Source organism: Haliotis cracherodii, unplaced genomic scaffold, assembly GCF_022045235.1.
Source record: "Haliotis cracherodii isolate W230 unplaced genomic scaffold, xgHalCrac1.p SCAF_3, whole genome shotgun sequence".
Classification (NCBI taxonomy): Eukaryota; Metazoa; Mollusca; class Gastropoda; order Lepetellida; family Haliotidae; genus Haliotis; species Haliotis cracherodii.
The window spans coordinates 3,126,044-3,138,169 of record NW_027266286.1 but is presented as its reverse complement, the minus strand read 5'-3'; the positions used below and the strand labels follow the sequence as shown (position 1 = coordinate 3,138,169).

Sequence of the window (12,126 nt, the reverse complement as noted above, 5' to 3'; positions counted from 1 at the left end):
CTTCTTATGTCTCATCATATCATATGCAAATATATATCAGTCAAAACTCGCTTCCCGTTATCTCTTGGGTAAGATCAAACACTATCTCCTCGTTGATATCGTGGCAAAGACATTTATCATATTGTTTTGCAGACCATCGTGATGTCATGGAAATCGATGCTTTGAAGACAAGTGTGACGTCACCATCAAAAGGGATGACTAATCTCCCTGCCACTGAAGCTGGTTACCTGTACCTTTGACACTCAGTACCGTTTACCAACTGAAAAAGCTGAATGATCATTTTGGATGATATATAAAATCTCGCCCCGTGTCATGTGATAGTGAATGTATCAACAAGCATCGAAATAAGTTTAAAAATCCTCGGCAATCATAGGGTGTAGCTCCTGATAGAGTCGTGTCGTACCATGCACTGAATTTTGTTGCTTATAATTTGATGGACTCGTGTTGATATATTTTATATCAAAGGATACTCAGGTGAGATTGTCTATATTAGAGGCCTTTGTGTTGACAGTTTTCACTGGGCAGAGAACATAAAACGAATTTCCATCATACACTGAAATAAGACACTTACATATTGAAAACATTAACTCGCCCAATCTTCTTTAAAATGAACACGACATTTATAGTACTTACCTATTCACCTTGTCCTTTGACAGATATCTGTGGAACTGAGATTCCACGAGTCGGTAGTGGTAGTCGTCTGGCGTCATGTCGTACCTGTCCCCAGATTTCAGCTTTATGTATTTGACTTCGGTTCCGGCCATAGCATCCTTTTCACCACTGACACAAGCAGCCCGGGGGAGGAGATCCTGGGCAATAGTTAGTGTGCTCGTTGTAACGCCAATTTGTATTTCATGTTAACTCAGTGTGTGTCAGATGGATGTGGGAGGAAAGGCACAAGGATGCAGGTCTTAGACTTTTACCACTTTGGTGATACAGATGAGTATCGACTTTGACCACTTTGGTGATATAGATGAGTATAGACTTTTACCACTTTGGTGATATAGATGAGTAAGGGTTGGCACTGACAAACTAGAAACAAAATCAGGACAAATCTTGGTGGACCCACGACCATAGCTTTCTGACACGACGAATTTACCAACTGGCCACCCGTTCCCCTCCTTGGTAACAAAGGACAGTTTACTGATATATCAGTGAGACAGTCCTCCATGCATCCGGTGAACCTTATGGCATAAAACTAAACTATGCCAATGTCTCAAAGCCCAAACGGAATAGTATGCCAGTAAAACATGAACACAACATTGAAGCTGTTATTAGACCGTTATTAATAAACAGTTATAAAAAACTGAAGCATGTAATGGCTGCAATCTGAAATTAGGTTGGTACAGTTGAAATAATTAGGACATAAGGAAGCAATCACCTTTTGGCCGACCACCTGACCAGCAACAACATGGGTTTCCTCTCCTACTGGTAACTGGGTGCCGTCTGCAACGGGAAGAAATATATCTATGTGTACCTGTGATATATATATGGTTAAGCCAAGTTCTCAATATATCAAAAGTGATCGATCTCAGTGAATACACCCTTTGTGGGGACAATGTATTTTCGGCAAGAAGATTATTAGTGAGACCAAACAGAACGGAACATGGTATGAATGTTTTGTAATGTCAATCGCAGTGTGATGCAATGGTTCTGATACAAGTGTACCTGCTTTGATGATGACTTTCGCCATACTTGCTAAGCGTTCACCCTCTCCAACTTAGTCTTCAACGATCTGGAAGATAGGAGAGTGACCTGATAATCAGTGACCATATCAACAGAAATGTAATACAGTTCACGTCCCTGTTGCTTTTAAAAATATAAAAGACAACATCAGATAACTTGGTATTGAACTCTGAAATTGTCACCATCTTCTCGAGGAGAGGGAGTTTACTGACTGTAAAAATCTCGTTTCCACCCTTGTAGAACCGAATGTTTTAGCTCGGTCGTAGCACAATCAGTGGCTATTACGATTAATGTCCCTTCTATGTCCCTCACATTGAAGAATCAGATTCCACCTCTCATATCAATTGTTTTTACTTCCAACAAAATGGCGGCGCCCAGTCAAGACGATCAGATCGATAATCAAAATAAATATTGTGAAATGACGGGTCTCACCTCGCGAAGTGCATCAAATGTCGTGCGCACCTTGATTAGAAACATGAAATTATTTGGAAAATATCTGTTTACGCCGAGTTGACGGTACACATTCATTATAAATCCTGCAATTGACCGAAATCTGCAAGGTAGTTTACGATCCGGATGACGATTACGTAACGCGATTTTGATTGGACTATGCATTGCTCCAGCCAAGATAACTAAACAACTCCTGCCTAGTTCGGCAAGGGTGGAAACATACCTTGAGAAGATGCCCTCGCCCCGTAACAACTGTATTCCGTATATCAGCTGGAGCAACACATTCCAGGTAGGAAATTACCTTTTTGATTGCACTGTCTTTAGGATGAACTACAACAGAGAGAACTCGCAGTGATGTATAGGCAGTGCTCTGAAAGAAGTTAACGAATGCCTTCATCAAGAGGATTGTGGACCTCTCTGCGGGAAATCCAGCATACCCCGTACCCAGGACGGGAAAACCAATAGAGGTGAACTGCTGTCGGGATGCCTCTTGCAAGGACGTAGTGACGACTGAGAGAAAAGTCTGACAAAGAGAAGCAAATAAATATTTTTTGTTCAAGGATTGGTTTCAAGGACAGACACTTATTCGATATTTGAATAGTCTCATTTACAGTTTAGAAAAAACAAATAATGAAACGTACATCCAAGAGATATCCAAAGATTACCCTTGCGTTAAATAATTATATTGAAAGAGTGAGTTGTGTTTAACGCCGCTTTTAGCAGTATTCCAGTTACATCACGGCGTTTCAGCTTAATGTGGGAGGAAAGCCCGAAGTAATGCAGGTCTTAGACGTTTACCACTTCGGTGAAACCCACGAGCACGGGTTTGGTGCTGACAAACCTAGAAACATAATCGTGGCGAACCGGGATTCGAACCCACAATCATAGGTTTATGGTGTGTCCAAGGGACGCAACTCTGCACCGCAAATTGCGGCGCCTTAGACGACTGGGTCACCTGTGCCCCTAAATAATTAAAACAAGCATAAATTGTTAATGGATAGAGGTGCAAACAAAGAAGTTTTCCAAATATTCTGATAATTCTAATTGACCAGTGTTTCATGCCTTCTCTGCTTTTTCGTCCCCGTCTGACCAGTCTCTTAGGATGACGTGGAACACCTTCTTGCATGTCAGTTTTCCTCCACCAGTCTGTACCACAGTGCCAGGTTTGGCTCCCAGCGGATGCTGTTGTCTACACCCATCCTGAAGAACCTGACCCCCAGCGTTAAGGAGGGACCCTGATACAGCTCCTACAGACAGATCTAGGTCTGTCTGTGTCGTGTTCACCAAGACATCGACCTGAAGAACAGTGTCGATATGATGCAACTGGTATTTTACATATTGAAAATGATCACTTAAGAATTTATCCAATGAAAAAAGCCTTGTTTCGTTTATCTTAATAGAAATATTTACTACTTCTACTTGATAATAAATATAAAAAATTGGACTTCAACACTTGTATGAAACACCGGTGCACCATAAGAAAACTGTTTAGATTACTAATAGTTTGAGAAAATGTTAATTTCGTATTTGAGGATACAATTATCTCATTGAATAAAACGCTTATCGTATGACAATACTAAATGACAACAGGTATACGCTGTATATTGTATTTTGGAGCTTATAGAATGAACGTGCTAGAGCAATACCTCCAGCTGGGTCAGATCTCCAGTTATTGCCCTGATGGTCAGTTCTGAAACACACGTGACACAAATAACTGCAGCAAGTGTGGCCACCTCTTTTTTCACATTATGAGAGTTAGTTCGATTTTAGATACCCTTTAATTGTGAGGGAATAAAATAGTGTTGCTATAGATGACGCATATTACCTTTAGTTCCCGCAGTTTTCTTCAAAACAATCTCCTTGTTGACACGACTCTCATGGACTACCGACACACCATCCCTTCTTGCCTCGAAGTCCTATACACATTCAAAGAATGGTTAAATAACCTGCAGTTCGGTTATATATGATTACATCCGCACATACCCGTGAAGATCCGGGTTAGATTTGATCCAACAAACCAATGTTGTCGTAAGAGGCGACTAAAGGGATAGGGTGGTCTGGCTCGCTGACTTGGTTGATGCATGTCATCGTACCCCAACTGCGATGCTCACACACACACACACACACGCACGCACGCACGCACGCACGCACGCACATTTAAGCAACTGATTATACGTGTGCCATGCCACGTATTTTATGAATATATGTACCTTTCTTAGCATATCGTCACCTCGATGAAAGACAAATTTGACGGTTTTAAGAGCGGAGCCTTTGTTGTTCTGCAGGAATGTTTCAGTGGCAGTAAACATGATGTCTGCAGACCGTGTGCCTGGGAATCTCTGAAACCCTGCTCCAAGTGCAGGCAGGGCAATGGACTGGAGGTTTTGTTTTGAAGCCATCTCCAGGCACTTTGTGACAACATCCTTAAGTATCTGGTGTGAAAAATAACTTTTTATAAGCAATGCAATGTACAGGGAAAAATAACTCCGTGTGAATAACGCGAAAACACCCTTTCCATATCCAATAGAAATAGTATTGATAGAGTCGATAGTACGATTCCGACTATATCATGAGCATGTGTTTACGAATCACTATCAAATAGTGATGGTACCAGGTGTTCGCAAAAAGGTGAGCGTATCCTGCCCTACCGGTGGCACCCGTCACAAACACATGCAAAGGCAAGTCAATTGTTCACCGGAAATAACACACGGGAACATATGATCAAGTCAAAATAGGGAATTGCATCGGGCATCAGTTTTGTCACTGATGCCTCAAATTTAGAAATGTCTTCCACATGTCTACCATAATACGTTTTGAAAGCTTTACTGGGGCCTTTAATGTTGTAACCTTGATCAAACAACTGTAATGCAATTGGATGATTGCTTTAAAACATGACGTATATGACAAACTGATACTGTTAACTATTAAAACTAAATTTCCAGTGTTAATGTATGAAGTCCATAGCGCGTAAGAAAAGATGACAAAATATCCCAACCTGTTCTGCCTCATCATTTTTATTCATCCACTGCTTCAACACAACGTGGAACACCTTCTGACACTGTAGCTTCCCTCCCGTGGTCTGAGCTATGCCGCCGACTTTCAGTCCAGAAGGACATGCTGTGGTCAGCTCCTCCTGCAGCTCTTTCCCTCCTGCCTCCAGGAAGGTGTAGGAGACGGTTCCAGCCAGGAGGTTGACATCAGTCCCGGTTGTGTTCACCAGGACGTCAGCCTGAAACAACGGTTGTAGGATATGCATTAGTACAACGTCCATGCTTTAAGCTAACATCAGAACCGGTTTGGTCACCAGGACGTCAGCCTGAAACAATGATTGTAAGATATGCCCCCAGTGTAACGACTACCACCAACCTTCCAGGCTGACATAAGCACCGGTTTGGTCACCTGGACGTCAGCCTGAAACAATGATTGTAAGATGTGTCGCCAGTGCAACGACTACCACCAAGCTTCCAGGCTGACATCAGAACCGGTTTGGTCACCAGGGCCTGCTTGCACAAAGCGATCTCAGCGCTAAGATGATCGTAACTCCCATACTTTAACACAGGCTTACAATAGTTGTAGCGATAAGATCGCTTTTTGCAAGTGGACCCAGGACGCCAGCCTGAAACAATGATTGTAAGATGTGTCGCCAGTGTAACGACTACCACCAAGCTTCTAGGCTGACATCAGAACCGGTTTGGTCACCAAGACATCAGGGTGTCAAATAGCAGATAATGTATAACCTTTGCAAATGGCGGTAGCGCTAGTATTCACCCATATAGGACATTAGAGATGTAAGGTATACGTGTTTGTCATCTTAACATTGGCATTTTCATTACATTGATTGTAGGTTTTATATGATTGTACCTGTTGTTTGGCTATCTCTCCATCGACCAGTTGTATTTGACTATTCATTTGTAAACCTGAAACGATAAATGTAGATCACACGTTACAGTCAATTTCAAAATTCGGATCAGCAACAATTCTGTTAACAATTACATCAATCATTTGTAATTTGTTTCTTAAAGCAGCGTTAAGTACATACATACACAGCTGTAACACATTCTACTATATCAAGTCTTCACTTTGACAAACGAAATAAAGTATAACAACATATATAGTTCACAAGCATCAACACGGTGGCAAACGCTTTGTTCGTCAAATTAGATTTACAAGTAAATAATATTCCACAAGAAATAGGAACATAGGGAATAATTTCTTTGGGATTTAAAATAGGGAATCATTTTTGTCACTGATGCGGCAAATTTGGAAAGCTTTACTGAGGCCTTGAGTGTTGTAAACCTTGATCAAACAACTTTTGAGCAAGAGTCACACATGCTAGCACACGATAAATCGGAATATCGCCGTCTCGAAAGTTAAATTAAATACCCACTCATCTTGGAATGACTGAATCTCAGTATGATTACTTTAAAGTTAGTAGATTGTGACAGCCACAATACTATACCTTGAGCTTCTCAATGTTCACACACGTGCAAGTGAATAACGTTTGTTTGTTATTTGTCTAACGCCGCACTCAGCAATATTCCAGCTACATGACGCGGCCTGTAAATAATCGAGTCTGAGTCAAGACAAGTGATTGACATCATGAGCATCGATCTACGCATGTGGGACATGATGACATGCATCAACCAAGTCAGGGAGCCTGACCACCCGCTCCCGCCAGTCGCCTCTTACAACAAGCATAGTCGCCTCTTACGGCAAGCGTGGGTTGCTGAAGACCTATTCTACCCCGGATCTTCACGGGCCGCAAGTGAAAAACGTCATGAAAGTGGTTAAAGCGTTCGCTTGTCACGCCGAAGACCCAGGTTCGATTCCCGACATGGGTACAATGTGTGAAGCCCATTTCTGATGTCCCCCGCCATGTAATTGCTGGAATATTGCTAAAAGCGGCGTAAAATCATACTAACTGACTCTCTCATGAAAGTAAATGTTTAATGCCCTATATTAGGAACTTCACCAAAAGAAATATTTCCTTATTCCCCATCTTGGAATAAGGACAACATCTGCAATTTCTGCTGAGAAGGAAAACCTTAAAAACATTTCTCCTCACCGCCTTTTGTCTTCACCTTCTTGACAACCGGTAAAGCAGGAGGTAGACCTGACATCAACACAAGTAAAGAAGTCAGAAAATAATCAAGTAATTCATTAACAAGTATACAAGAGAAACAGATACATTTACAGATGGATCAAAGGATGGTGATGCAGTTGCTCGTGCCACTGTCTTTGGATCCAAAGCCATATCGTCCAGATTACCAGGTGATAATCTAGTTATTGTGCTGTCCGTCGACGACAGGTTTGTATAGTCTAAATGTATCTAGTATAAATGTGTAACTTGTTCTCGTCGCGGTAAGGGTGCAATATTGCCGATGTGACGTTAAATATTAACTCACTCACTCAAACACTTAGTTATACATTCATATCTACCGTTTCCCCATGTTTTGTACTTACCTTTCGGTGCCCAAAGCTTCTTCATAACTCTCTGCCTATGTTGTCTGCGAGCTGGACATGAAACACAACATACGAAGCAAATTCTAACGCATGAAGCGCAATATACTCCGTTCTAAAACTGAGATGTTTTTTGTGTGTGCATGCAGATATATAGGAAGGGATATGTGCTAGATCAACACAAATAACCTATGAAACGTATTGCTGAAAACATGTTACCAAATGAGTTGTCTAGTGTTGTTTTACGTTGACATTTGTATACCCAATCATCCATGACTCTCCTAAAAGATGTAAATAAGCTATAATAATAGTAATAATAATAATAATAATAATAATTAAAAGAAAATTAATGAGACTGTCCAACACATTGTCAGTGGATGCCCAGCTTTGGCACAAACACAGTATCTTAAACGACATGATGGTGTAGCTCGATCATTTTATTACCGTCTTCGCCATGCTTGTGGTTTTGACACAGAGGTCAGTCCATGGTACGACCCGTAATATGTAGAGGGCGTCATGGAAAATGATCAATACCACATTCTTTGGAATAGGCCCGTATACAGCCTCAGACGTATTCAGGCCAACAAACCTGATCTTGTGCTTTTTGATAAATCCAATGAAATCATTCATATAATTGAATTGTCTGTCCCCTTTGACACTAATTTGATTGACAGGATTGAGGAAAAACATGTCAAATATGCGGACCTCGCTTTCGAAATGTCACGCTTGCATCCCAAGTTCCAAGTTGTCCGACTCCCCATTATTATCGGTGCCTTGGGTTTGGTACCTCCCAATCTGTTGACTGACATTGGGAGAGTACCCGGGTTTTCTACCAGGAATACAGCCCTTCTGACAATCTGGGTAATGCAGAAGGCTGCAGTGTTGGGGAGTCTAGGCAGCGCTTCCTGGGAGAAGTCCCATTCGCTGTCTGAGCTGCGTGTAGAGGGGGCAAGGGCCCTGAGCTGATGATGAGCCTAACCAGCCTGACTGTGCCCGGATCACCCAAACCCGCTTTGCTGCATTTGTTTTTACTCTGTACATAATACAGAGTACATGTGTAGGTCTTTGAAAGGTATTTAGAAGTGATACACATAAGGAAGAGAATATATGGATGTCAACCTCTTTATTATGAGGAACACAACGTTTCAGAGTATATGCTTACTCCTTCATCGGGTGAATGATGAAGGGGTAAGCGTATAGTCCGAAACGTTGTGTTCCTCACAATGAAGAAGTTGACATCCATATATTCTCTTCCCCAAGTGCAAGTGTAGGCTTAAGAAAATAGGCTGAACGCTCGCAATAAGGTTAAAGCCACAAATACTTATGCTGTACCCGTCCTTTCGTATTCTTTTGGTGTTGTTGATTGGACGAAACAAGAAATTCAGGGTATTGATACCCTTACACAAAGAATCATGTCAGACAATAGATCCCACCACGCTCGCTCTTCCCTCAATCGCTTATATTTACCAATCATAATGGGAGAGCGTGATTGATTAACGTGGAGGCTCTTCATGATAGAATTGTTTTGTGCACTTTTGCACACATGTATCTGTCTGATGATCCTCTTGTGAAGCATGTCAAGACTCATGATGAAAACAAGGCATTCCACAGTTTTCTAAAACGAGCCAAGGATGCGGGACATAAACTCGATGTCGGTGTTGATTTTGTTGATGGTTCTGTACTACTGGACGGTACAGAAATGATTGTCAACCAAGCGAAGTGCCATATCAAGTCGGCCCAGACTCAGTTTTTCAAGGAGAGGCTATTTGAACGAGCACTGCATGCAGTGTGTCCTCCGCTTGGATGAAGTCGGCTGGCCTGAAACAGAACGCTTTCTGTTTGCTGCTCACAACCAGTCACAGGTGACTAATAATACAGATGGAAAAGTCAATAAGCTTCTGTAAAGTTTTAAAGCCCTACCCTGACTATAAATAGCCCGCAAGCTGGCGGTGTTTCAGTTTCGAACAATGACTGACAATGTTAACACAACCGAGTGTCGGGAGAAGCTTTTTGAAAACCATACGGGAACCAGATCACCATTGACCGTCAAACTTCGTGTCAACTTGAATGACAAACCATGGATACAACAAATGGCTCCATATCTAGACATAAGTCAATACATTTTCTGAAGTTTTATCATAAAAAATCGAATCGATCGTGTTTGGCGTCTGCATGAATCACAGTGGGCGGAGCTTATATACGCTTGCGCTATAAATAGCAAAGAACATGGTCATGTGTACATGTGACACATTCAATACATTTGTGTCAAAGTGTATTGTGTTGTTTGTTTTTAGGGCAGAACAGCAGCAGAACATCAGTTTCGGTAAATCTAACATTAAAGATACATAAATACGAAATTGACGACAAGATTCTTTCAGTTCAATCCGAAAATTACAGATATTTGTTTAGTTTTGGCCATTAGCATACAACAGTCAGATGTATACCAAACAATAATCAGATTATTTTGATAAAACTTACATTATTACACCGATTTTTCAACTCGTGTCCAGGAAGAGGCCTAATGTGAAGCATCACAAGTTGCGACAATATTTCTCTGCAATATGAATATGTCACGTGTATCAACATAACATAAGCATCTGGTAAATAAGTAACGAAATATACTAGATGTTTTGATCCAGAACTAGGTCAACTTTATCTTTCTTCAGCTGTTAATTAAAAATTCGTTTCCGATCTACACCATAAATTAATTCATAGACTAGTACCAAGTGTTTAAACTCTTTTTTTTAAATATCATAAAATAACTTACACACATTATTGAATGACATTTTTTTAATAAGTAATATATTTTATTTCGTCCGCCCGCTCTCTGATTAGAAGAGGCTTGAGGGGAGAAACACATGCAAAAAATATGGATGGCCATATGCAAATGACACTTGGCTTGCCAATCAACAGGGAACCTGGACTCGCCAAGTTTCACGGATCGAGTGACTTCGGCATGACGAGCCCCCGGACAAGTGTGACTTTGCCAAAACACATTGCTACTGGGCAATGAAAACATGTGACGGAAACGACAGAATCACTTGAATATATATTTGACCATCACGAGGACTTTTTACACGATCGTTGTCGTCCAGATTCAAGAAGGCAAGACGAACACAACGAAAATAAAATCACCGATTGCCGTATATATTGTGAGAAATGCTATTCATAAACTGCAGATATACCGTACACCTCAGGATTACGATTGGATGCCGTGATACATATTATGAGGTCTTTGAAAGGCGTTTTCCTCCTTATACATATTATGTTGTTTTGTTTAATTTCACTGCTCTTATTCATCACGACAAACGTATTTCGTTCTCTTCCAAAGAATAGGACACTATAATTTGTGTTTCACTGTGTTGGATAAATCGAGGACATTCCTCTGTATCATTTGATGAAGACGTGAAGACGGCATGGCAGGTAGGTTTTGAAGCCCAAGACCTATGCGTTTGTTGAAAAGTCTTGGAATCGTTTTATTGATATTTATCACCAGTAAAAATTACGTTCGTGTTGTCAAACGGCCCACGTGGGTGGGTGTTTACACGACGTCACCCGTTTACGCATGAACCAATGAAATTTGTGTCTTATCATGACGTCATATTGGCCTGTCAGATCACTCGTATAAGCCGCCCCTTTAAGCTGACGTCGACAGGAATTAAGAGTGTTTGGGGCACAGAACATTTATTAGCATGTATTTTGAAACACAGGGTACCGTGCCACAAAGCGATCTTAGCTGAGACGGGACAGGATACAGAAACAGTTTAGCTGAGCGTGAACTAGCTTGCAGGCAGTCAAATGTGACGACAGCGCGCTGTCATTGGGACGTTTGGCTTTCTCATGCCACAGTAATAAATTTATCTCTGCGTGTGCGGTCTGTCACGATACGAATAAAGTCAGCTTGCACGTTGCTGGCCTTCCAATGTGCTTTCCTTGCCTTAAGTGTCGTTTAGGACGTCAATACGCGTTTACTTCTTTTACGGGGCGGTCGGGTAGCCTAGTGGTTAAAGCGCTCGCTCGTCACGCCGAAGACCCGGGTTCGATTCCCGACATGAGTACAATGTGTGAAGCCCATTTCTGGTGTCCACCGCGTGATATTGCTGGAATTGTGCCCAAAGCGGCGTAAAACCATACTCACTCACTTCATTTACGCATTCTGCAATTGTTTGTATGGTTTCATTGTTGGTAAAGTTCTGTTGAGAATGTGAAGTGTAGGCCTGGTATTTGTGGGAGTTTGTTGTACGAGGGGCGTTCAATAAGTTTTGCAACTTGGGCATTTGACAAACAATGTCAACTTGTGACAGGTGTGACACTAGTCATAACATCAGGTTGACACGTGTCATAACAAGACACAACAATAAGTTAGATGTGATCGCTTCATTCACCTGAGGGTGGTCACAATCATGGAATCTCTCAAACATGAACAACGCTCTGTAATAAAGTTCCTTACCAAGGAGGGATGCAAAGCAAAAGAAATCCATGAACGCATGTGTAAGGTGACGGGTAAGGATGCTCCTGACTATTACACAG

At 41.5% G+C, this 12,126-nt stretch overlaps 1 pseudogene; it reads right to left on the bottom strand.

Annotated features, from left to right (window-relative positions):
* The window catches only part of LOC139474296 (uncharacterized), a 37,520-nt pseudogene that overhangs the window by 21,839 nt on the left and 3,555 nt on the right, over window positions 1-12,126 (bottom strand).